At 43.5% G+C, this 27482-nt stretch overlaps 1 protein-coding gene across 18 annotated transcripts in view; it reads right to left on the bottom strand.

Moving 5' to 3' along the window:
* Positions 1–27482, bottom strand: part of PTS (6-pyruvoyltetrahydropterin synthase) — a 255496-nt gene that overhangs the window by 24350 nt on the left and 203664 nt on the right. For 16 of the 18 annotated variants that reach the window (XR_009741115.1, XR_009741092.1, XR_009741101.1 and 13 more), the window contains one exon: positions 5753–5841. The gene's annotated coding sequence lies outside the window, so the exon portion shown is untranslated. Of the gene's footprint in view, positions 1–5752; positions 5842–21909; positions 22127–27482 lie in introns of all 18 variants that reach the window. The other 2 variants (XR_009741095.1, XR_009741119.1) reach the window with 1 other exon arrangement.

Below are 27482 nucleotides of genomic sequence, written 5' to 3'. Positions count from 1 at the left end.
ATACCCAAAAACGTCTATAGAATATAACGGAGCCACAGTGCTGTACAGCAGAGATTGGCACAACATTGTAAATCAATTATATTTCAGTTTTTTAAACAAAAAAGAAAAAGAAAAGAAGACTGGGGACCCACTGGTTAAGGGGTGAGACAGAAAGGGGCTCCAACAATGGAGACAGAAGAAGGAACAAGCAGAGAAGGCAAAGGAGAAACAAAGAAGGAGGAGTGGATGGTCTTAGAGACCAGGGAAGAGGAGTCTTGGGATAAAAGGTACACAGCCCTGTCTGATGCTGAAGCAAGGAGAAGTGAGAGTCATTCATTCATTCATTCCACAAAGATTTACTGAACAGCTACACTATGATTGGCACCCTTCCAGGTACTGAGAGAGAGCTGTAAAGTGAATATAACAGGCAAAACTCCCCACCCAAGTGGGAATTTCATACAGGATGAAGAGAGAAAGCTTGAGCAAACAAATAAGTATATGGTACAGATACATATAAAATTAAGTGTATGTATTGGACTGAATAGTGATCCCCAAGAATATACATCCAAGTCCTGACCCTTGGCACTGTGAATGTGATTTTATTTGGAAATGGGTTATTTGCAGATGTAATTCAATTAAGAAACTCAAGATGAAATCATCCTGGATTTAAGTTGAGCCATAAATTCAATGACTGCTGTCCTTATAAGAAAAAGCAAAGGGCGATTTGAGACAGACCCACGAGGGAAAATACCACGTGAAGACAGAGGTAGAGACGGGAGTGATGCGTCTAATGAGAGAGTCTTGGAATGGATCCACTTCTGTGTCTTCAAATCTCTCTCTCCACAGAAGGACACAAGTCATTGGATTTAGGGTCCACCCTAGTCTAATATGCTCTCATCTTCACTTGCTTACAGCTGCAATGTCCCTATTTCCCAGCAGGGTCACATTTGTAGGAACTGGGTTTAGGGATTTAAACATATATTTTGGAAGGTTACAATTCAACCCACAGAAAAATACCATGTAATCATCTTAATAAATGCAGAAAAAGCTCTTGAAAAAGCACCCACTCATGGTGAAAACTCAGCCAACTAGAAATAGAAGCGGTTTTTCTCAGCCTGACAAAGGACAACTGCAGAAAACCTCCAGATAATATTATACTTAATGGTAAAACTCTGAATGCTTTCTCCCTCAGATGGGAACAAAGCAAGGATGTCCACTCTCACTTCTCCTCATCAGCACACTGGAAGTCCCAGCTGGTGAGATGAATGGATGAATGAATGCAAATTGGAAATGAAGTACAAACTCTATTTATACACAACCTGAGTGTCTAGGTAGAAAATCATATAGAATCTACAAAAACAACAAAAAACTAGTTAGAATCCATGTAAGTGATTTCCCCAAAGTCTCACAATATACAAAAGGCAATTGTATTCATATTGACTTGCGATGAATAATTAGAAATGGGAATTTGCAAAAATATTATTTATAGTAGCACCCCAAAACCATGCAACACTGAAGTATAAGACTAACAAAATATGCACAAGATCAGTATGCCATGAACTAGAAAGCACTGATGAAAGAAATAAAAAATATATATAAATAAATGAAAGCTATATTGTTCATGGATTTGAAGGCTTGGGGTTTTTAAGATACCAATTTTTCCTGGAGTGAGCTACAGATTCAACACATTTCAATCAAAATCTCTGCAGGAATTTTTGTGGGAATCGATCCTTTGATTCAAAAATGTTCATAGAAAGACAAAGGAACTAGAATAGACAAAACAACTCTGATGAACAAAATTTGAGAAATCACATTACCTGACTTCAGGACTTAGGATAAAACCATGGTAATCACAACAGTGTGGTTTAGGAGAACAGAATACACAGAGTGGTGTGCTGGAGTCATGGCAGCTCATGGGAGCCACCTGTTAAATTTTTGAGAGTTTTACAAGTTAGTTGATGTCAAATTGGCTGCTTGAAACTGTCTATTGTGAGAATATTTAAGAAATAAACATCAGCAAGCACTACAAACTAGAACTCCTCCAGCCCACTCCTGCTCTTCTCCCCAAAGCCAGTTCTTAAATGTTTAGCAGCAGTCTTCTACATGTAGATCAAGGGAACAGAGCATTTAGAAATTGATGTACATATATCTGGGCAAAAATTTCAAAGGCAATTCAATTCACTGTCCCACACTGGAACAACTAGAAACCCATAAGCAAAAGAAGAAAAAAAAAATAGAACCTCTATCCATTTCTCATATCATATAACAGAAATTAACTCAAGATGGAACACAGACCTAGATGCAAAAACTGTAAAACTATTACTTGAAAGCATGGGATGAAATCTTTATGAACTTGGACTAGGCAAATATTTACTAGCCCTGACACCATTTTGAGAAAATAAACTTCACCAAAATTAAGAACTTCTGCTTTTCATAAGACACCATTACAAAAATAAAAAGACAAGCTATGGTCAGGGAGAAAATATTTATAAATCACATACTTGATAAAAGACTTGACATGGAATACATAAAGGATTCTCAAAACTCAATAATAAAAAAGCAAACAGTCCAGTTTTTTTCATTGGTAAAAATAATTGAACAGATGCTTTCAATGGGCAAAAGAATTGTGGCAGTAAGTATGTGAACATTAACCACTAGGGAAATACAAATTAAAACCACAACAAGGACTTCCCTGATGGTGCAGTGGGTAAGAATCTACCTGCCAATGCAGGGGACATGGGTTTGATCCCTGGTCTGAGAAGATGCCACATACCTCAGAGCAACTAAGCCCATGTGCCACAAGTACTGGGTCCAAGCCACAGCTACTGAGGCCTGCGTGCCTAAAGCCCGTGCTCTGCAACAAGAGAAGCCACTGCTGTTAGAAGCCCACACTTCACAAGGAAGAGAAGCCCCTGATCGCTGCAACTAGAGAGAGCTGAGCAAAGCAAGGAAGACACAGAGCAGCCAAGAACCAATCAGTAAATAATTTTTTTATTGAAAAGACCACAATGAGATAACACTATGCATCTAGTAGAATGGCTAAAATGATCTTTGTAATTGGTAATACAAAGTGCTGGTGAGGACATAGAGCAACTGGAACTCTCTTTCATTGCTGGAGGGGATTCAGAATAAGCACAGTCCCTTCCATAGTCCCTTTGGAAGTTTAAAGATTTCTTATGAAGTGAAACATACTTCTATCACATCCCTCCCAGGTGTCTGCCCAAGTAAACTGGAAACCTACATGCACCAAATAATCTGAATCTGTATGTGAATTTTTAGAGCAACTTCATTTCTATTTTCCCCAAATTGGAAAATACTAAATATCCCTCAACTGGGGAATAGATAAACAACATAAAATATCTATACAACTGATCCTAATTCTAATCAGTCTCAAAAAGGAAATAATTGCTGATATACACAACATGAATGAATCACAAATACATGTGCCAAGTGAAAAAAGCCAGACTCAAAGGCTACACAGTACATTGTTCTATTTATATGACATTCTGAAAAGGCAAGGTAGAGAGACAGAAACGAATCAGTGGTTATCAGAGCTGAGAGTAAGGGAAGAGGTAGACACAGAAAAATTATTTGGAGTGATAGAACTGTTCTCTATTGCACTGATGGTTAAACCACTGGATGCATTTGTCAAGACATGCAGAATTGTATACTAATGTAGGTAAATTTTGCTGTATATACATTATTTCTCAATAGAAAAAAATAGGAAAGGATCACTTTTGTCTTTGGGGTTCAGAATAGACTGAAGGGGCAAGACTGGAAGCAGGGAGGCCCCTGGGTGAGAGTGACAGGGCTTAGACTGAAAGTGCCCAGAATCTAGCAGTACATAGGCCATCAGAGACCCTGGTGGACACAGCTTCAGTGAAGGCACGGAGGGAGAGGCAGGCTGCAAGGGTGAGGAATGGAGGTGAGCATGTGCAGACAGCCCTGGGTCCTGGATCACAAACGACTCTTTCCAGACACCTACCTGAGAACAAACTAGTGGTTACCTGTGGGGAGAGGGTTAGGGGAAGGGGAAGCTAGGGAAGGAGACTAAGAGGCCCAAACTACTGGTATAAAATAAATAAAGTATCAGAATGTAATATACAGCACAGGGACTGTAATTAATATTTTATAACAACTTTCAATGGAGTATAATCTATAAAAATATCAAATCACTACATTGTATATCTGACACTAATATGACACTGTCAGTCAACTATTCGGTAAGTCTTTTACGTATGAAATTTCAAGTTGTGAGCTTTCAAAGAGGCAAACGTGCATTTGCATGTCCAGCCATGTAAGGTCTGTTCACGTGTCTGACGTACATTGTCACATGCATGAATCCTCTACGAGTGTTTGTGCTTTTGTGTACTTTATAGAGTACAGTACTATGCAATACCATATAGAGTACAATAGTACAGTATTTCTGTTTCAAGCCCAGAATGTCCAGAAGCAAACACAAAAGTACCAGTGATGTTGCTGGTACAGCACTACCCAGATGGCACTGGATCATTTTTCCAAGAAGGTAGACAGAATTGAACCCAATCAGGAAGCAGAGCCTGCGCCATCAAAGTCAGGCCTGTGTGACACTGCAGCTCGCCCTCCATCTCCTGTTGCTGACGATCCATCATCTCTTACCATCTCCCACCTCCCCTCCCTCCTCCAGTCAGGAACGCTTCCTGCCTGTTCACTCGATGCCAGCCCCTGTATGCCAGCTGTTATACTGTATTCCTGTGCTTTTCAAGGTATTGCACTGTAAGATTTTAAATGTTTCACTTTTTGTGTTTTTTTTTATATATTATTTGTATGAATATAAACCTAATACAGTATAGTGCTTATAGCCAATTGTGTTAGTTGGATACCTAGGCTAACTTTGTTAGACTTAACAAACAAATTGGACTTACAGACACACTCTCTGAATGGAACTTGTTAGTATATAAAGGACTTGTTATATTTCCACCCATCAATCAATCAACCAATAAGTAGATAAATAAACTTCTTGGACCTTTCCTACAGAATGAGCCCTCACATGGAGAAAAGCCTAGGCCGCTGGTGACCAACCATTCCATTTTGCCTGGGACTTTCTCCATTTTGACAAAGAAGGTCCTGCATCTAGAGAAACCACCCCATTCCTTCCCAGCTATACCAGGACATCTGATCACGTAAACCTGGTCCCCGACCTGCCCCAACTGAAGAGCTGTGCTCAGTTCAAGGCCCCGTGGTTCTTCCCTGTGGTAGAGCTGGGGTCCCTGCCTTCCACCCTGTCAAGCTTCCGAGCTCCTCTCTGACACCACTCATCCAGGAGAAGGAGCAGGAAGGCTTGAGAGCAGAGCCACCCTCTGCTTTTCATGGCCCTTCGTTCAGCCATTGCATGAAGGCTCTTGGTCAGATGACTCAATAGCAAGAAGATATAAAAGAGGGGTTTAGTCTCTCCCCTGCCTGAAGTTAGGAGCAGAGAACTTGGAACACACCTTGGCTCTCACTTCTGAAATGCCTCTCTTGAAACACACTCTTTGAGACGCTCTGCTTTGGTCTAGTCCATCACGATGTCTCCGCAGCTGCGGACCTGAAAAGCATTCCCTCCTTCGCGTCTGGGCTTTGGTTGCCATCCCACTCACTCACCTTGCGGATGTGTGTTTCTGCAACCCCGTAGTGCCCAAGGAGTCACGTGCCTTCCTCACACACGCCAGGGGAGGGGTCTAGAGTCATGCTTGCAGGACCCGCACCTTGACATTAGACACGACCTGGTTTGAATCCCAGCTTTGTCACTTACCAGCACCGTGATCTTTGGTACCTCACTCCTCCCATGTCCAGGTATTCCCTCTGTAAGGTGGGTATAATGAATTCCTCCTCATTGGATCACTGTGAGAAGGAAATTCAATGAGGTCATATATGAAGAGGGGGGAAAATCATCATAACACTTGGAACAGAGCAAGCGACAAATAAATGCAGCTCTTGGTCTTATAAAACATTTCCAAATGCTCAAAAATAGGAAAGTGGTTAATACGTTAGGCTACATCATGATTTATTATTTATAGAATACTATATAACGAAGCCATAAAAAATAATGTTCTGAAGAATAGTTAATGGCACAGAAAAATATTCACAGTATAATTTTAAGAGAAAAAAATTCAAGCAATAAAACTCAGGCCTCAATTCTGTTCTGTAAAAAAAGTGTGAGTGTGTGTATTGTACATGTGTATATGGGGGGGAGAAAGAAATATGGAAAATGTTCACTGCTTTTTTTCTTTGCTAATGCTTTATATTCCTCTGTATTTTCAAATTTTCTCTGATGAACATGTATTACTCTTATAACAATAAGTGTTATTTTTAAAATTCAGTCATCAATTTTTTCATTCAAAAAATATTTTTCTAGTACACTCTATGTGCCAAGCAATACTCTAAACTCTGGGGATACTGTGATTAAAAAGTCAACAGGCAGGTTTTTCTCAAGGCACCACCTCGCTTTGCATTTAATTCTCCTTAATTGTTTTATGCACTAGTTTTGTCTCCACAAATAAATTAACTCCTTGAGGGAAGAAACCTTGTAATCCTCTTCTCTGTGGCCCTCCAATGCCACACTCCATACACACAGGAAGAACTCAACAGTGCATTTCATTTCAGTACTTGGGATTGATTGAAAAGTGGCCAAGTTTCCTAAAACCAGTTATTATGGGAGGATAAGAAGGGTTGCCTTCTTACTGGGGGCTATCTTTCCCTTTCTTCCCTTGTCCTGGGTGTGAAGGGGTAGAATATTCATGGCTGTCAGTGGGTTCTCCAGGAAGCAGAGGACTCTTACAGATGGCCTAGCTTGATGTCAGGGGAGCTTCTCTTTCTCCAGCCTCCAAAAGACACAGCCAACCTCCCCTTTTCCCATATTTAAGCAACTTGAGAGCTTAAATCATGTCCTCTTAGATCAGGACTTCATTGTTGTTTTTATAACAGGGATCCCTTGGACAGTTTCATGAAGTTTGTGGACCTTTCTTAGAATAAAGGTTTTCAATGTGCAAAATAAATATGCAAGGTTACCAAAAAAAAGAAAAAAAAACTGCTGCTGCTGCTGCTAAGTCGCTTCAGTCATGTCCGACTCTGTGTGACCCCATAGACGGCAGCCCACCAGGCTCCTCTGTCCCTGGAATTCTCCAGGCAAGAACACTGGAGTGGGTTGCCATTTCCTTCTCCAGTGCATGCATGGATGCTAAGTCACTTGTAAATATACCAAAATGCAATTGTTTTTAAATATATTCATTATATAGTGATAAATTTGATACTCTGTATGACATTAAAAATGAAACATTACATTTGAAATACAGTCGAGGTAAACCTTATTTTTTAATTATTTCTTTATTTTGGGCGGTGCTGGGTCTTGGTTGCTGCAGGCTTTTCTCTAGTTGTGGAGAGTAGGGGCTGGTGCACAGGCTTCTCACTGCACTGGCTTCTCTGGTTGTGGAGCACGGGCTCTAGGGTGCACAGGCTTCAGCTGTTGTGGCACACGGGCTCTGTGGTTTCGGATCCCGGGCTCTAGGACACAGGCTCAATAGTTGGTCACATGGGCTTAGTTGCTCTGAGGTATATGGGATCTCCCAGGATCGGGGATTGAACCTGTGTCTCCTGCATTAGCAGGTGGATTCTTTACCACTGAGCCACCAAGGAAGTTCAAATTTTAATTTTTAAAGACATACCCATATGAACACTTTTTGCTTACCTAGAATAAAAACATAAGATGGTAGACTGGTCTTTGGCAAAATAAACACACATCCTGTCGAACTCCAACTGATTTTTTTATGGTTACAAAGTTGAAAATCCAATCCTCAAAGATACAGTGTTGAAAATGAAATTAAAGCTTGTCAGGAACTTCACAGAGTAGAGATAATTGTCTCCCAGAGATCAGGATAACTCTTTAAGGCTTTTCAGTGAAACTTTAGTTATAGCGGTGATTTTGGTCCTAAGATCAATGAATTCATCTTTGGCTAGCTCAACATTGTTGATTCAGTTTATATCAGAAAGAAAAAGAATGTGACTCTAGGGTTCAATTTTGCTACCATCAAGACAGAAATAACTTTTGCAAGAGTTCTAAAGTGTTTCCAGGTGTTTATAGATTACTCTTTTCAAATAAATTGACAGCATATTGTAACTCAACTCCACTGAGGTTAAAGCACTTCCCCCAACATTTGAAAGTTTGAAAGACGTTAGCCTCATATCAGCCAAGAAAGCTCGTAATGTTTTCAGAAGCATTCATAATAATGATATCAAGGCCTTGAATTGAAAGAGTCATTTCATTCATATGGTTAAAAACATCTGCCAGGTAAGCCAACCAACGCACAGACAAAATTCTTTCAAAGTGTTCCCAGAATGGATTTTCTTTTTCTTTTAGAATAAGTAAAACTTTCCTCTTGAATTCAATGGGCTTCTCTGTGATAGAGAAGCTCATTATTTTCTGCTATGGTTTCTTGATAAAACCTGTAAAAATACTGATTCAGAGACTGACTTTTGATAAAGTTGATGGCTTTTTATGGCTGTCAACAAAACTTCCCTCAGGATTTTGGGAAAAACCAGAATATGTCTATTAAATGCAGCAAGCGATAACAACATAAGGTGCTCCCTTTTCCACTAAAGTAGATGCACAACTAATCATCACAGGAGGTCCCGTGCAAAGATCAATAGATTTTCTGTCCAGTTGAGTTTGTTTGAAAAAAAAAAAAAGAAGCTACACACACCATCTCCAAAATGTCAGTGGTTTTGTAATTTCGAAGTCACCCACAGAACAAGAATTCTTTTTCGATGTGGGTCATCGTGAACAAAAGAAGCAGGTAGCTGTATTGTAAGATGCTAATAGTTCCCTCCAGTGATTCGTGGAGGAGAATGACAAAGCTGCCAATTCCTCCGTCACCCACTTCAAAATACTCCACCAGTTCTCCATGGAAACACCTCCCTTGACCTGAAGAGCCACTTCCAGTCCATTCTGCGTTCCCAGCTTTTGTGATTTCAGGTTTCCCCAGTCATGTGAGGCTTTTGTTTAGCACTTGGTAAGCAACTTCAAGAACTCTTCTGGAAAAGGTTTCCAGGAAATGGCAAATCCACATTTTGAAGTATCTATCCTGTGCTGTGCTTAGTCGCTCAATCATATCGGACTCTTTACAACCTCATGGACTGTAGCCCACCAGGTTCCTCTGTCCATGGCATGTCCCAGGCAAGAACACTAGAGTGGGTTGCCATGCCCTCCTCCAGGGGATCTTCCCAACCCAGGGATTGAACCCAGGTCTCCCACATGGAAGGTGGATTCTTTACTGTCTGAGCCACCACGGAAGCCCTTGAAGTATCCTACCTTTTTGAAATTGAGGTTCTTCATTCACATACACACAAAAATACCTTCATTTTATTTAGATGCATGTTTTAGATGGGCAGACACGATATATTCTTTCAGTCTTCCTGACTTCAAAATTCCTTTTGCAATAATTTCTCCACAAAAGTAAAGAAATCATTGTGATCTTGTGTCCTTTTGCTTAATTAATGCAAATGAAACCAGGTACATAGTTTTCATAGACCTTCATTTCTTTGCCAGCTCGAGATAAATTGAGTCCATAAAAAAATAATAAAGTTAAAATATTTTTGTTCCAGTGACATTTTTTGAAATATAATGTTTTCTTTGTGGTTCCTAAGTGATTTGTTTGAGAAATCTACCTAGAAGTGAATTATTTGTATGTTAATTAAGTAAAGTATAAAACATTCATTACATTTTATGACAAGGAAGGAAGGCAGGTTTTATGATTAGTCAGTGTTTGTACTAGTAACATCTTTTCACCTTTGTGTAGACCAGGGCTGACACCAGCTGCTCAGGAGTCCTGATCTCCCTGGAATTTAGCTACTGCTTCATGTGAAATAATGGTTCTCATTTCTCATATTGTCAATGTTTCCCACAAATGTATTTTTAATGTGTGACATTTTCACAAAATAATGATACAAGGACAACATGCATATATATACTATGCAGATAGGACTTTACTTCACAACACAGAGAGAATGTGCAAATGGAGAACAAAAAAGAAAAAGAAAGGACTACGCTACTCGGAGAGCTTACTACACTGCCATGACCTGCGTCACTTGCAATCTGTTAGCAATCAGAAGCTGCTTTAAGTATCACACTTGGACAGTCGGTGCCGCCACCAGACATGTTTGAACTCGTCTATGTCACCAAAAGTTGCATTCCCAAACAAGAGGAAAAAACTCATGTTAAAGGGACTCAGATTTGCAAAAACTTCAGCAAACCATGAAAACGATTCAACTCCTGTGCACTGATCCACAAACAATATAGTTAAGGACTATTGGACCGCCTTGGGTCACCCCCATGAGAATGTGAATTCACGGCCCAGAGGCCGCCCGCCCCATACACAGTGTTGCCAGACAACAGTGGTCACACTGGAGGAGAATTTGTCAAGAAGGATCCCAGGCTTCCAACAGTGACTAATAGCTCCTATAATTTTAATACAGTGATCGACATGAATGACATTGCCAGATGTCTACCACAATTGTGATATCATATGAAAATATTTGTGATTTCTATTAATAACAAAAATCACAGGTCATGCTAATACTGCCAGTCTGTTGCCACACTTGTCATTGAAAGAAATGCTACATTTCAGATAAAGAATAGTAAAAATGAAACTGTAATTTCTGTCTACCCAAGAAGGCCCTCTGACTTCAATTCCACAGACCCTGTGGGCCCATCGATCCAGTTAAGAACTTCTGTTTTCTATGGACCATAGTGGTCCAAGAGAGTGGTTTCCAAGTTTCAGATAAGAAATCTGAAAAAAGAGCAAATTTTGATAATGCTAAGTTTATTAAATGTAAAATTTTTTTCTTTGATTTAGAATGTTCTTTTGATGAAATGATAAAGACAGCAGGTGGTAATTGTTTAAATGTCTGTACAAGGTAAAAATTAAAAGTGGACGATCCTATTACCAGTTCCCACATGTGCTCAATGTACTACCTGTGCTCAGTCGCTCAGTCATATCCGACTTTTTATGACCCCGGGGTCTGTAGCCCACCAGGTTCCTCCGTCCATGGAATTTCCAAGCCAGAATACTGGAGTGGGTTGCCATTTCCTCCTTCACCAGATCTTCTCAACACAAGCATCTCCTGTGGCTCCTGCATTAGCAGGTGGATTCTTTACCACTGTGCCACCTGGAAAGCCAGTTCCCACATCCACTCGCCTAATGATGTATTTGTTAGTCTAAGAAATGCAAAAGCTGGGTCTCATTTGTCCACGACCTCATGACAAACCCAATAAGCCCGAATATCTCTTCCCCTGAACAGAACCCCAGATTAGTCCACTTTTCCAATCCTCACCCCACTTCTCAGCTCTGAGCAAAACCCTGAACTGTCTAAGGGGTCAGAGAAAACCCATTGTCTGAGCAAAGATTGATTTACTGGGTGGAAACATGACTCAGTCTGGCCAGTTGGGCCTGACAAGGATGTGGCTGTGACTGGGTGTCTGCTGTCTAGAAATGCCAAGGTGATCTGCCTCCACAAGGGAAGGCAGCTTGGGAGCCTTCCTCAGCAGAGGAAAGAGAAGAGAAATTGGCCCCTTGCTGGCATTGCAGGCCTGATCCCACCGTCCGGGAGACACACCACCGCTATACTTTCTGCTATGTGACATGGTTCCTAATTGTCCACGACCTTTGAGTTGGGGGATTTGTCTAACTTGCAGGTGAAGTCATCCTAACTGACCCAGCTAGACACTTTGGGAAGCTTTAGGAATGAGCATTACCCCTTAAAAACAAGTTGCCTCACCAGGGTCCAAAATGAGCCTGCCCATCCCTATCTCTGTACATTGTCTTACCTGCAGCCCTAACTCTAGCCATCCTCTCCCCTTGTCTTGCTGATTTTACCTCCTAAAAAGCCCCCCTAAAGTTTCCTATTCTTTCCATGTCCACTGCCAACTCTAGCCCAGCGACTGCTACCTCTTGTACAATCTACAAGATTGGGGAGCACCATTAGGGAACAAAAATATACTTATGAAAGACAAAGTTTACATATTTAATTTATAGGTATCATATAAAAAAGCATACTCTGCACATAATATAGTGATGTGAATAAAATTTCACCATGCTTTCCAAATAATTTCAAATTAGTCAGCTATTTGATTAAAGAAATGGAATATTAATAAATTATTGCAAGTGGTACAGAAATTAAAAAAAAAAAAAGGACTGGTGGGCATAGCCCATCAACTGGGTTTCCTGTTCCTACTGGGGCCTCTTCCATACAGCAGCGAGTGATTTTGTTTTCATGCTCCTCAGTTCACATTACTTTCTTGTTTAAAACCTTACAGTGATTTTCTGTTGCACTTAGAATACAGTGCAAACTATTTAAACTACCTATGAAGTCCAATAGAACTCTCCATACCTCCCGCCTGGCTCCCTCACCTCTGCCCGCTCAGCTTCAGTCACACGGGCCCTCCCACACTTCCCCTCCCATTCATCAACCTCCAGAGTCCTGATCACAGGCACGGCAGCTTTGTGTGTAAGCCCTAAGCCCCCAAATGTGATGTTATTAGCAGGCGGGGCCTTTGAGTGGTGATTAGGTTTAAATGAGTTCATGAGAGTGGGGCTTCCCTGGTGGCTCAGATGGTAAAAAAATCTGCTCGCCAAGCCAGAGACCTGGATTCGATCCCTGGGTGGGGAAGATCCCCTGGAGTAAGGGAATGGCAACGCACTCCAGTATTCTTGCCTGGAGAATTCCAAGGACAGCGGAGCCTGGCGGGCTACAGTCCATGGAATCACAAAAAGTCGGACAGGATTGAGTGACTAACACTTCTTTTCTTTTTTATGAGAGTAGGGTCCTTATGATGAGATTAGTGCCCTAATAAGAAGAGGAAGAGACTAGAACTCACTCACTCTTTCTCTTTTTCCCCCTCTCTCCCTCCCTCCCTCCCTCTCTGCTGTACAAAGACATAGCAAGAAGGCAGCCATCTGTAAAGCAGGGAGACAGACCTCACCAGACATCAATCCTTCTGGCACCTTGATCTTTGATTTCTCAGCCTCCAAACTGAGAAACAAATGTTGGTGGTTTAAGTCATCCTGTCTGTGGGATTTTGTGCAGCAGCAAAAATGGGCTGAGACAACTCATCAAGAGTATCGGCTAAAGAATCAGAGACCAGCCTTCATTACAGTTCTGCCGCTGACTGGTGCGCTTCCCTGAGCTGCGTACACGACGTCTCTAAGCTTCCATTCCCCATTTGTAAAATGGGATAGCAAGAGTCTAAACTACATGGAGTTGCCATGAGGATTCAGTGAGATAATATATGTAAGGCTTTTAGCTTTTCATAACATTCAGCAACAAGGACCTTTATTTTTGTTTGACTTGCTGTCACAGAACTGAAACAGAGCCTCAGAAATTACATAATAAACAATCTGATTTAACAGATAAGGAAACATGCTCCAAGTAGGCTCCAGTGGCAGAACCTTCAGGAGCCAAGCTGATGATTTCCCCAGGAGCCATTTGCAGCGTACCCTGGCTCTCTGCTCAGACAGCTCAAGGCTCTCTCAGGGCTGAGAAAAAAGTATGAAGGAGGAGCAGACAAGGGCTTCTTCCGTTCAGGCCCAAGGGGGATTGGGCTATGGAGTGAATGTGGAAAGGACCAGATGAGTGCTTCTCTGCCCCAAGAGAATATCCATTCCCCCAAGAGCATGAAAACACACAGCCCAGGAGAATGTCCTAATTAATACAGAACCATCTGTCTTTTTTTGCAGAGGGGGCGAGGGGAGGGCTTCCCTGGTGGCTCAGACAATAAAGAATCTGCCTGCAATGCAGGAGACCCTAGTTCCATCCCTGGGTCAGGAAGATTCCCTGGAGAAGGGAATAGCTACCCACTCCAGTATTCTTGCCTAGACAATCCCATGGACAGAGGAACCTGGCCAGCTACAGTCCATGGGGTCACAAAGAGTCAGACATGACTGAGAGATTAACACTTCACTTCACTTTTCATCTTTTTTACCGGGCTTTCCTGGGAAGAACATCCAGGCTATTTATTGGGCTTTCTTTGAAAACTGGGACCAACAGAGATTAATTTCTTGGTAATGGCATCCTCATCCTGCTGATACCCACAGGACAATCTGTGTGGATGCAATTCAGAAACAGCCTCACACACATACACTTAAACAAAATCTAGGTTCCTGGCTGCCTGCCTGAGCAGCTTATTGACAACAACTGGGAAGAAGAGAGAGTAGGAGACAGACAGACAGACAGAGAAGAACCTATACGAGGTCCATGTGCCCATGGAGGCAACACAGTCAGTCATTTCTATAGGGCATCCTTGCTCTGGAGAAAAGATTTAAGGAAACAGCCAAGCAGACTTAAGGAAAAATTCCAAGCCTACTGACTGAAATCTGCTGTATTTTCTTTCTTTTGAAGAACACATCACTTCTGCACGAGGCAATCAGCTTCTGCCTTATGTAAACAGAAGCAGAAAAAGCTTTCAAGAGACAGGTTAAGTTTAGCACAGAGGCCTGGCTCTGTCACACACTGCCCACATCTCCTTCCCTGTTGTCCTTGTGATGAGACATGTCAGACTCCTCCAGACTGAAGGCCCCTCTGTTCCTCACTGATAATGACAATCTCCGTGATAAGATGCAGCGGCTCCCAGGTTGCACCGCGCTCTCTGCAAAAACCGCTCACTCTGCCTGCAGCCCCCTCCCCTGGCCTCTTATCCACCTCTTCCACCACTGTTTGCCTGCAAGATTGCCTTACAACACCAGCCCCTGCTGGAAGCCTAATCTGCTGTCCCCAGGAGGCTTAAAGAACTTCCTCCAGTGGGTTCCAGTGGCGCCTTATTCCCAACCCCTGTTGTGACAATGATCGCACTGCTGTAACTCCTGCTTCTAAGACACATTCTTCCCCACATTGTTATATTCTGATGGGTCAGGGCACCCACTCCTATTATGATAATAATGATTATGCTGCTCATATGTTTCAATTCTGAAACACACTATATTTTTTCACATTTGAATGTTTCTAAAAGTGGGACATTTTGCAATAATGTGTACATTTAGTGTGGTTGTGTTTCTGATTTTTGTTTTTCTTTTTGGCTTCTGAAAAGCTGTTATTATGTTGAGAGTGCATTTTAAAATCAAAGAAATAATAGTACTTATTCAGATGTCCCACTTCCCCTCTCCACTATGAACTACAAGGAGCAGGACCTGTGTTCTGCTCATTTGGGTCCCCACCCCTTCACAGAGAGCTGGGAGTACTGCTCAATAAATGTTGGAGGGACGTGGGAAATGACAGAGGGAGGAAGGAAGAAAACAAGGAAGGGAAATATCTTCCACTGGAATTTAGAAATTGCTATCACACTTGCTCTGATTTAGTTTGATTTCCCATCAGAAGGCACCAGGCTTTCTCCTCTAGAGATCTGCCTTAGAGTTTCCTACCTCCTGCTGTCTGGGCACTCCTGTCTGTTACAGACCCTCAGCACACCACAAGGGTAATCAGCCATGTGGGGCAGGCGCTATGAAGGGAGAAACTGATCAGGGTGAAACTCACAAATTCAGGGTCATCCTTCAATTCAGCTTCACCAGGCAGGAGACTTCTGTCAACTCTGCATCCCACACGACCTCCATTACATCTCCATGCCTTGTCTGGCCCATCGAACGGGTCCACCGAACGGGTCAAGCTCTGGCCTTTTGCTTACCTTTCCTGCCTTATTACCCAAGACTGCAGTCAGCTGAGTTTCTCATTTTCCCCAACTCGGCCTTGCCAGTGACTTCTTCCCTGGCCTCCAGTTATCCCATGACCTCTTTGATCTCTGTCCTCCCAGACCTCACTGTCCTCTGAATAGCTCCTGCTGCCTGAACTAGAACAGTCTGAACTACTGGTTTTTCTATAGTTGGTGTTTTACAGTATTTCCCACAGCAGGGCACATAAGAGCAGCTAGGCACCTAATTAACCTCAAACGCAGGATGGAAACAAACAATACACTGAGCAGATGTGGCAGGCTCCTCCTCCTTTTAACACTCCTTGGTCCACACTTTCCTATACTCCCAACCCAAACAAATCCCTCTCTCTGAGGCCCCTGGTCCACTGAGAATTATGCCCTTGTCCCTGATTTTTCCAGGTATTTTATTGGAGACGCATATCGACCACACTCCAAGCGACCCCTAGAATCCTGGGCACCAACAGACATGTCTCTGAACTGACATCTCTCCTTCTTGGCTGCTGCATCTCTCTCACAGGTCTGTCTCTGTTCCTCTCAGATAACCACCTTTCTGGGATCCTCAGTGATGCTAAAGTCAAGGAGGCTTTAGAGGTGGGAGAAGGGGCAGCCAAATGACGCTGTTGGTTTGTGTGAGATTCACAGCCAGCTGACTCTCTTAGGTTCTGTGGATATGAGCTGCTGTCAGATCAGGGATTTCATCCTTGACATGAAACTGATTTTGTAAACCTGAGGTGTGTCATTTACATTTGTCCCTCTTAAATTTCATCATGTTTAGCCTAATCCTTCTGGCTGGTGGTGGTCATTCTGAGGCTTCATTCTGCCTTTCAATTCCTCAGCAGAGTGGAAACAAAGGGTACCGCGGCTTTAGGGTGACCTCCATGGAGAAATTAACAGCATGTCTGTATCAGGGCTTTATCTCACTTCTTAGCCCTGGGATACCACTGGACCTAGCTCGTTTTTATAAAAATGGGACCTACCCGGTAATTACCATCTTATCCCGGCCCACCTCTACCCTTGGGCTCCTCCCACAGTCTCAGTAAATGGAACTGTCATCGCCCCACCAGGCGGCCAAGACAGGAAAGGCACTCCTAATTCCACTTTCCCCTCCAGCCCCCACACGAAATCATTCCTTAGTCTCACCAACTGATGCTACCTCCTAAATAGACAAAAGTTGCTGAACCACCGCTGCCTTGGACACCTCAGCCCACCTTTGTGTATTCTTCTCCCTCCTTCATCCATTTAACTTCCACATTTCAGGCCTCAGCTTAAACCTCACTCACTCCAGGAAGATTTCCTATCTCATTGATTAGACTAGGGGCTCCAGTCACCAATGCGTTCTCTCTTTTATCACCCGAATTCACTGCATGCTGTTGGCCGTGCTTGTCCTGCCAGGTACATCCAGGTTCTATGACAATGGGGAAGCTGTCTATTTTGCTCATCATCATGTTTCCAGCATATTGTTGTTGTTCAGTCACTAAGTCAAGTCCAACTCCTTGAGACCCCATGGACTGCAGCATGCCAGGCTTCCCTGTCCTTCACTGCCTCCCAGAGTTTGTTCAAGCTCATGTCCATTGAGTTGATGATGCTGTCCAACCATCTCATCCTCTGTCACCCTCTTCTCCTCCTGCCCTCAATCTTTCCCAGCATCAGGGTCTTTTCTAATGAATCGACTCTTTGCATCAGGTGGCCAAATATTAGAGCTTAAGCTTCAGCATCAGTCCTTCCAATGAATATTCAGGGTTGATTTCCTTTAGGACTGACTGGTTTCATCTCCTTGCAGTCCAAGGGACTCTCAAGAGTCTTCTCCAACACCACAGTTCAGTTCAGTTCAGTTCAGTGGCTCAGTCATGTCCAACTCTTTGCAACTCCATAGATCACAACACGCCAGGCCTCCCTGTCCATCACCAACTCCCAGAGTTTACTCAAACTCATGTCCATAGAGTCAGTGATGCCATCCAACCATCTCATCCTCTGTCGTCCCCTTCTCCTCCCGCCTTCAATCCTTCCCAGCATCATAGACTTTTCAAATGAGTCAGTTCTTCACATCAGATGGCCAAAGTATTGGACTTTCAGCTTCAGCATCAGTCCTTCCAATGAATATTCAGGACTGGTTTCCTTTAGGATGGACTGGTTGGATCTCCTTGCAGTCCAAGGGACTCTCAAGAGTCTTCTCCAACACCACAGTTCAAAAGCATCAATTCTTCAGTGCTCAGCTTTCTTTATAGTACAACTCTCACATCCATACATGACCACTGGAAAAACCATAGCTTTGATTATAGAAACCTTCGTCAGCAAAATAGTATCTCTGCTTCTTAACATGCTGTCTAGGTTTGTCACAGCTTTCTTTCCAAGGAGTAAAGCATCTTTTAACTTCACTGCTGCAGTCACCATCTGCAGTGATTTTGGAGCCCAAGAATATAGCAGATACTCAATAAGTACTAGATACACAACAAATATTTCTTGAATTATTAACCTTTGTAGGGCAAGTTTTAAATCATTGGCAAGTGGTTTTGCTCATAGCCAATGAAACATCTTGGAGTAAACGTCTTGGAGTGAAAGGAAGGATACACCTTTGGCTTCTGATGAATAGTGGGAGTCAACATCACTTAATTACCCTGAGCCTCAGTTTTCTCATCAGAAAACTGAGAATAAAATTTCATCATGTGGCCTTGTCACAATTCTCAACGGAAATTATGTATATGAATGTATTCCCATACTAAAAGGTATGGTTCAGGTACAAATACTGTGGACATCTAAGGAGCAGTGGCTGTGAGGGTGCAGGAGGGCCGAGAGGAGCTACTCCACGTTCAAAGTCAGGAGGGGCAGCAGTGAGGAGATACCCCTCGTCCAAGGTAAGAAACAACGGCTGTGCTTTGCTGGAGCAGCCGTGAAGAGATAACCCACGTCCAAGGTAAGAGAAACCCAAATAAGACGGTAGGTGTTGCAAGAGGGCATCAGAGGACAGACACACTGAAACCATACTCACAGAAATCTAGTCAATCTAATCACACTAAGACCACAGCCTTGTCTAACTCAATGAAACTAAGCCATGTCCATGGGGCCACCCAAGATGGGCGGGTCATGGTGGAGAGGTCTGACAGAATGTGGTCCACTGGAGAAGGGAATGGCAAACCACTTCCGTATTCTTGTCTTGAGAACCCCATGAACCATATCAAAAGGCAAAATGATAGGATACTGAAAGAGGAACTCCCTAGGTCGGTAGGTGCCCAGTATGCTACAGGAGATCAGTGGAGAAATAACTCCAGAAAGAATGAAGGGATGGAGCCAAAGCATAAACAATACCCAGTTGTGGATGTGACTGGTGATAGAAGCAAGGTCCGATGTTGTAAAGAGCAATATTGCATAGGAACCTGGAATGTCAGGTCCATGAATCAAGGCAAATTGGAAGTGGTCAAACAGGAGACGGCAAGAGTGAACATCGACATTCTAGGAATCAGCGAGCTAAAATGGACTAGAATGGGTGAATTTAACTCAGATGACCATTATATCTACTAATGTGGGCAGGAATCCCTTAGAAGAAATGGAGTAGCTATCATGGTCAACAAAAGAGTCCAAAATGCAGTACTTGGATGCAATCTCAAAAACGACAGAATGATCTCTGTTCGTTTCCAACGCAAACCATTCAATATCACAGTAATCCAAGTCTATGCCCCAACCAGTAATGCTGAAGAAGCTGAAGTTGAACGGTTCTATGAAGACCTACAAGACCTTTTAGAACTAACACCCCAAAAAGATGTCCTTTTCATTATAGGGGACTAGAATGCAAAAGTAGGAAGTCAAAAAACACCTGGAATAACAGGCAAATTTGGCCTTGGAATATGGAATGAAGCAGGGCAAAGGCTAATAGAGTTTTGCCAAGAGAACACACTGGTCATAGCAAACACCCTCTTCCAACAACACAAGAGAAGACTGTACATATGGACATCACCAGATGGTCAACACCGAAATCAGATTGATTATATTCTTTGCAGCCAAAGATGGAGAAGCTCTATACAGTCAACAAAAACAAGACCGGGAGCTGACTGTGGCTCAGATCCTTATTGCCAAATTCAGACTGAAATTGAAGAAAGTAGGGAAAACCACTAGACCATTCAAGTTTGATTAAATCAAATCCCTTATGATTATACAGTGGAAGTGAGAAATAGATTTAAGGGCCTAGATCTGATAGATAGAGTGCCTGATGAACTATGGACTGAGGTTCGTGACATTGTACAGGAGACAGGGATCAAGACCATCCCCATGGAAAAGAAATGCAAAAAAAAGCAAAATGGCTGTCTGGGGAGGCCTTACAAATAGCTGTGAAAAGAAGAGAAGTGCAAAGCAAAGGAGAAAAGGAAAGATATAAACATCTGAATGCAGAGTTCCAAAGAATAGCAAGAGATAAGAAAGCCTTCCTCAGCGATCAATGCAAAGAAATAGAGGAAAACAACAGAATGGGAAAGATTAGAGATCTCTTCAAGAAAATCAGAGATACCAACGGAACATTTCATGCAAAGATGGGCTCGATAAAGGATAGAAATGGTATGGACCTAACAGAAGCAGAAGATATTAAGAAGAGGTGGCAAGAATACACAGAACTGTACAAAAAAGATCTTCACGACCAAGATAATCACAATGGTGTGATCACTCACCTAGAGCCAGACATCCTGGAATGTGAAGTCAAGTGGGCCTTAGAAAGCATCACTACGAACAAAGCTAGTGGAGGTGATGGAATTCCAGTGGAGCTATTTCAAATCCTGAAAAATGATGCTGTGAAAGTGCTGCACTCATTATGCCACCAAATTTGGAAAACTCAGCAGTGGCCACAGGACTGGAAAAGGTCTGTTTTCATTCCAATCCCAAAGAAAGGCAATGCCAAAGAATGCTCAAACTACTGCACAATTGCACTCATCTCACACACTAGTAAAGTCATGCTCAAAATTCTCCAAGCCAGGCTTCAGCAATACATGAACCGTAAACTTCCAGATGTTCAAGCTGGTTTTAGAAAAGGCAGAGGAACCAGAGATCAAATTGCCAACATCCGCTGGATCATCAAAAAAGCAAGAGAGTTCCAGAAAAACATATATTTCTGCTGTATTGACTATGCCAAAGCCTTTGACTGTGTGGATCACAATAAACTGTGGAAAATTCTGAAAGAGATGGGAATACCAGACCACCTGACCTGCCTCTTGAGAAATTTGTATGCAGGTCAGGAAGCAACAGTTGGAACTGGACATGGAACAACAGACTGGTTCCAAATAGGAAAAGGAGTACGTCGAGGCTGTATATTGTCACCCCGTTTATTTAACTTACATGCAGAGTACATCATGAGAAACTCTGGGCTGGAAGAAGCACAAGCTGGAATCAAGATTTCCGGGAGAATTATCAATAAACTCAGATATGCAGATGACACCACCCTTATGGCAGAAAGTGAAGAGGAACTAAAGAGCCTCTTGATGAAAGTGAAAGAGGAGAGTGAAAAAGTTGGCTTAAAGCTCAACATTCAGAAAATGAAGATCATGGCATCTGGTCCCATCACTTCATGGGAAATAGATGGGGAAACAGTGGACACAGTGTCAGACTTTATTTTTCTGGGCTCCAAAATCACTGCAGATGTTGATTGCAGCCATGAAGTTAAAAGAAGCTTACTCCTTGGAAGGAAAGTTATGACCAACCTAGATAGCATATTCAAAAGCCGAGACATTACTTTGCCAACAAAGGTTCATCTAGTCAAGGCTATGGTTTTTCCAGTGGTCATGTATGGATGTGAAGTTGAACTGTGAAGAAAGCTGAGCACCGAAGAATTGATGCTTTTGAACTGTGGTGTTGGAGAATACTCTTGAGAGTCCCTTGGACTGCAAGGAGATCCAACCAGTCCATTCTAAAGGAGATCAGTCCTGGATGTTCTTTGGAAGGAATGATGCTAAAGCTGAACTCCAGAACTTTGGCCACCTCATGCGAAGAGTTGACTCATTGGAAAAGACTCTGATGCTGGGAGGGATTGGGGGCAGGAGGAGAAGGGGATGACAGAGGATGAGATGGCTGGATGGCATCACTGACTTGATGGACGTGAGTTTGAGTGAACTCCGGGAGTTGGTGATGGACAGGGAGGCCTGGCGTGCTGCAGTTCATGGGGTCGCAAAGAGTCAGACATGACTGAGCAACTGAGCTGAACTGATAACTGTGGACGTTGCATCCCTCTAGGAGTGGCCCCATCCTACCTTCAGAGGTTGTACCAGACACTCCCATGGGCTCAAACTTGAGCACCAGTTCTCATTAGTTTGGATCCAGTACCAAGGCCAGCAGGTCCTTTTTTCTCCCTTCTCAACCTTGTCTGTGCTCTGCATTCTCCTACACTCCTGGGCCATTTCCAGAAGCTTTCATAATCAGCACTTCCATTGCGCTCTCTTGGTGAAGGGTTTAATGATCCTGAAGGCCCTAGAAATACATTGAATTAAAACACAAAATGGATGGCATTGTGCATTTTAGTGAAACAGCAATTAGGAGCAGCAGTCACCATGTACTCAGGAGGGCAAGAGAGCCTAGGAGAAAAGGAATAAAGTGACCTCATAAAGACACTTAATTTCATTACCACCAGACACAGTTTCCCATTATTGCTCTTGGTGTTTAATGGTTTTATGATTCTGTCTATTGATGCTTAGCTAGTTCATTAACTGTGCTGCTAAAAATACAATTATCTCCAACAAAACCTTCATCACTAATAAAAGGGAGGGGAAAAAAGACCTCCATCATTATAAGAAAGCAGTGGGGTGGACATACTTGAGTAGTATGTAACTCCTTGGCTCCAAAGTTTTCATGGATCCTGAGACTATAACCACACAAGTTTCAGGTAACCAGTTTTAAAATGTAATCAAACAACTGCCCTATTATTTAGCCTGCTCCAACTAACCATTGTACTGATGACAATTGGCCTTGTCACTGTCAGATGACACTGGCTTTGACTGAGTCATCTGAGTTGACCCATCACAGTGCTGGTGACAAATGAGATCTATGAAGATCTGCTTAAGTGTTCATTCATCCAGTAGGTGATTACTAAGCCCCTGCTGCTAAGTCACTTCAGTCGTGTCCGACCCTGTGCGACTCCATAGACAGCAGCCCACCAGGCTCCCCTGTCCCTGGGATTCTCCAGGCAAGAACACTGGAGTGGGTTGCCATTTCCTTCTCCAATGCATGAAAGTGAAAAGTGAAAGGGAAGTTGCTCAATTGTGTCCGACTCCTAGCGACCCCATGGACTGCAGCCTACCAGGCTCCTCCGTCCATGGGATTTTCCAGGCAAAAGTATTGGAGTAGGGTGACATTGCCTTCTCCTACTAAGCCCCTACTGGATGCCAAGCTCCAGTTATGCAAACAGTGATACATAACACAGACAGGGTCCTGTTTTCTGACATTCTGACAGTCTAGTAGATGATGTGTGAATGTCGAGATCAGAGGAAGGAGAATTCCAATAATTGAACTAGGACTCAAAGTGGACCTCAGCTCCCGATACGGAGTGGGGGAGGAGAAAGTGGGTGTCAACAGGGCAGAAGGTGAGCACGGCTTTCCATCTCATTTAGCATAAAGCCATTACAGTGTTCTCCCAGGCCCTGCAGAGTGTGTCCTTGAGAGTCACCTCTTTATCTCTCTTCCCAGCCTACAAGGGGTGAGAGGGGAAACCAGTGCAAATAACCCAGATCTGCAGTCCAGAGGGGGCCAGGGCCTAATAGAAACTTGTGTAAAGGTTTTTAGATGTCCTGCTTGTTCCAAGGGGTCTCTTTTTTCTTTGGAACCCAAACTGCCTTTGTCAGGCTATCTCCGGGGCTTCATTTCCTATCACCACTGTCCCTCAGTATCCACAGGGGATGGTTTCAGGATCCCCTGCAGATACCAAAATCCAAGGATGCTTCAGGCTCCTATCCTGCCAAATGGCAGTACAGTCTGCCTTCCGTATCTGTGGGTTCTAAATCCGCAGTTGGTTGAACTCCTGGATGCAAATATCGGGGGCCCACCGCGCCTCTCCCCTTGTACACTCTGCTCTGGCCCCAGCGGCTTTGCACCTTCTCTGCGTGTCTGCCTATAATCTTCTTCCCCCAGATAGTGTCAGGGCTCAATCCCTCACTCTTTCAGTGAAACCCCACTTCTCAGTGAAACATTTCCTGCCCACCCACCCACTCTCACCACTCCCTACCCGGTTCCCTGTTTTATTTTTCTCTGTAACTCTTACCACCATCTGTGATACTGTTATTTTCTTGATATGTTTGCTGTCTATTTCTCCCAACTAAAATATGGGTTCTTAGGGGGCGAGGACTTTCTGTTTTGTTCACTCCTGATTCCCCAGCACTACAGCAGTGTCTGGCTTGTAGAAGGTACTCAATAAATACTTGTTAGCTGCCTGACTGTACTTATTATTTATCTATGGTCTCTCAGCCCCAAGGCCACCCTCTGTATACCGCTCTGTAAGGCCTATGCTCCTTTGCCAGCTGACTTCCTCAGAAGCCTTCTCAGTGAAAAGATGCTGGGGGAAACAGAAGGCAAGAGAAAGGCAGAGCCCACTGTTCTTCCTCCACCTCTCTCAGCCTTCTCTCTTTTCTCCTTCCCCTGGTGATGCCACTGTGTTATTTCCATCATCCCAACTCCAGCTGAAATAGCCCCTCTTCCATAGTTGGGGCTCCTGAGGCTGTGACCCCTCTTCTGTACTCCCAGATCCTGGTAACACACCTCCTCCTCCCTTTTGTTCCCAAGCCCCAGCTGTGGTAGCTTCTTCCAGCAGGTAATAAGCTCTGGGGTGGGACTTCCCTGGTGGTCCAGTGGCTAAGATGTCGTATTCACAACACAGGGGGCCCAGGTTTGAAAACTGGTCAGGGAATTAGATCTCACATGCCACAACGAAAGATCCTGCCACTAAGACCCAGCACAGCCAAGTAGAAAGACAAAAATAAATATTTAGAAAAATTGAATTAAAAAAATAAATTCTGGGGTGCTTCATGATCACCCTTATGCAGCCCCAGACTTCCAACACCTGCACATTCCAAATCCTGTGTTAAATCCTCTCTGTTTGATATACCTAGTGTGGATTCTGTTTTCCTGACAAAATCCTGGTAGATATCGTGAACTTGGGAAAGGAAATCAAGGCACAAGCACAGTCCTATAGACTAAGGAAAGGGCAAAGCTCTGGAAGAGGCTGTCCCACACTCCCTAACTTTGAGAGCAAAGACACGCCAAGAATAATGAGGCTGCCCAGCAGTAGGGACTGGGCTGCCAGATGCCAGCTGAAGGTTGGTCATACTTGAAGCTGGGACAGACACCGAGGCATGTGCCTGGTCTCCAACAGGCTGGGATTCAGAAAGCCTGAACCACACACAGAGCCCAGCGGATCCAGCCAAGAGTCCCTGACACTCTCCATCCCAGGCCTGGGAGCATCATGGCAACCACCAGGGTGATTCTCAAGGTTATCATCTAATTGTGTTGGTGGTTATTGCTTCATGCCTCGCAAACTTCTCTCTCAGCAGCTCATCTCTGTGGCCAAAATTGAGACAATTCGGAGCTCATTTGTGCATTTTTTTTTAAGTGTGTCTGAGGTTGAGATATATACATTTAATTGGTAATCGACACTCAAATGTTCCCGGAAAAGCTGTTTTCTGCAGTCCGTCTAATCAATGGAATCTTAAAATTGAAGAGTCGTGGTGTTACCAAGAACAACTGAGTGCCTTGATGTGGTCTAGGCCTTGATCCACTGCCTTATCCTTTCAAACTAGGAATCGCCCTATCGGGAAAGTGTAGCCCTCTAGAAGTGGGGATGGGGCTGCCAAGCCTCTGTTCTAGTCCACCCAATGTGCTACCCATCCTCACACCTACGACCAGGAGGAAAGGTTGAGGAGCAGCTTCTGCTGTCATCTTCTGGCGTCAGTAGTCAGCATCCTGAGACCTAGACGCAGAACAGAGAAGATGCTCACTCTCCCAGGGGTCTTTCCAATGGGGCTGTGGACCCATTGAGCACCTCCTCTGCAATATAGAAGGAAGAGTTTGAGCTGGGCCTGCCCTCCAGGGGGCTCCAGCCCAGTCAGGGAGAGATGTGCCTGGGGAAAGATAAGTGCCCTGGGAAGTACTGTCAATGACACAGAAATAGGACAATGTGTGTGAACAAGGTCCCCAAGGAGAGAAAACATTCCAGAACTGTGCTTTTCTTTGTGCTTCCATTGCCCCTGGGGAGAGAGTTTCTGAGTGTCAGGAACCGTGCTGGCTCTTTGGCTTTGTTGCAATCCTCACAAATGACTTCAGAATGCAATGCAGGCCTCGTCTTCCCCATCTTATAGATGCTGTGGATCATTCAGATAGTGAACAGTCAAGCTGGACTTGAACCTCCGTCCGCCCTGTCTTCGGTGTTTGTGTGCATGCAGGCTCACACACACACACACACACACCCCCCTTATCTGCTGTCTACAGAGGCAATTTTTTTGGAAAAAGCAACATAGAACACATTGCCAGATGCATTCAGAGTAGCCAAATCTTCCATAATCCTTCCTAGGTATTTTAATGTTTGCAAAAGAAAATGGATTTTTGTGGGCTTCTCTATCATTTTGTTTTGTTACAATGAGAAGCCTGTTTGCAAAGTAAAGCAAACAAGTTGTAAAACCTGAGATTTATTCTTTGCCTGGCAAGCAAGCTTCCTGTGGAAACAGGGCTGCACAGAAAGTGACTTGGTCCTCAGCGCTGGCCTCTGCCCCAGGGAGCCCACTCTGTTTGGCATTGAGCTGGGGCACCTGGGAGACAGCAGGGTTACTAAATGCCAATCCACCGGGGACTCCCCATCTGGCCACCAAATGCCTCAGGCTCAAGTCTTCATTCATGTAACAGACATGCACCCAACACCTATAGGGCAGCAGGTGCTGGAGATGATAAAACAGCTCTGCTGTCAAGATGCTCAGTCTGATGAAGGAGACTGAATGGAAGTTATTTAGCAGAATACAATGTAAGAAGTGCTAAGTCACTTCAGTCATGTCAGACTCTTTGTGACTCCATGGACCATAGCCCGCCAGGCTCCTCAGTCCATGGGATTCTCCAGGCAAGAATACTGGAGTGGGTTGCCATGCTCTCCTCCAGGGACTCTTTCCCACCCAGGGATCGAACCTGCATCTCCTGCATTGGCACACAGGTTCTTTACCACTAGTGCCACCTGGGAAGCCCCAGAGTATAATGTAAGAAGTGCTAAACCACAGTCTGTGGGAGCACTCGGTGTGGGGAGCAACTAATTCTGCAGGAGTGGAGCAGGCAAAAGAAAGTGCTAAGAAAACTATAATAAAATCAGAGATAGAAAACTGAGACTTTGAAGGTTAAGGGGAATAGATAAAGCGAGAGAGAGAATTCCTGACAGAGGGCACAAAAAGAGAAAAATCTACCCAATGCAATCTATAGATTCAATGCAATCCCTATCAAGTTACCAACAGTATTTTTCAGAGAACTAGAACAAATAATTTCACAATTTGTATGGAAATACAAAAAACCTTGAATAGCCAAAGCAATCTTGAGAAAGAAGAATGGAACTGGAGGAATCAACCTGCCGGACTTCAGGCTCTACTACAAAGCTACAGTCATCAAGACAGTATGGTACTGGCACAAAGACAGAAATATAGATCAATGGAACAAAATAGAAAGCCCAGAGATAAATCCACGCACCTATGGACACCTTATCTTTGACAGAGGCAAGAATATACAATGGAGAAAAGACAATCTCTTTAATAAGTGGTGCTGAGAAAACTGGTCAACCACTTGTAAAAGAATGAAACTAGAACACTTTCTA

The sequence above is a fragment of the Bos javanicus genome, chromosome 15, assembly GCF_032452875.1.
Source record: "Bos javanicus breed banteng chromosome 15, ARS-OSU_banteng_1.0, whole genome shotgun sequence".
NCBI lineage: Eukaryota > Metazoa > Chordata > Mammalia > Artiodactyla > Bovidae > Bos > Bos javanicus.
The sequence above is the reverse complement of the archived record's forward strand: the minus strand, read 5'-3'. Positions and strand labels throughout refer to the sequence as shown.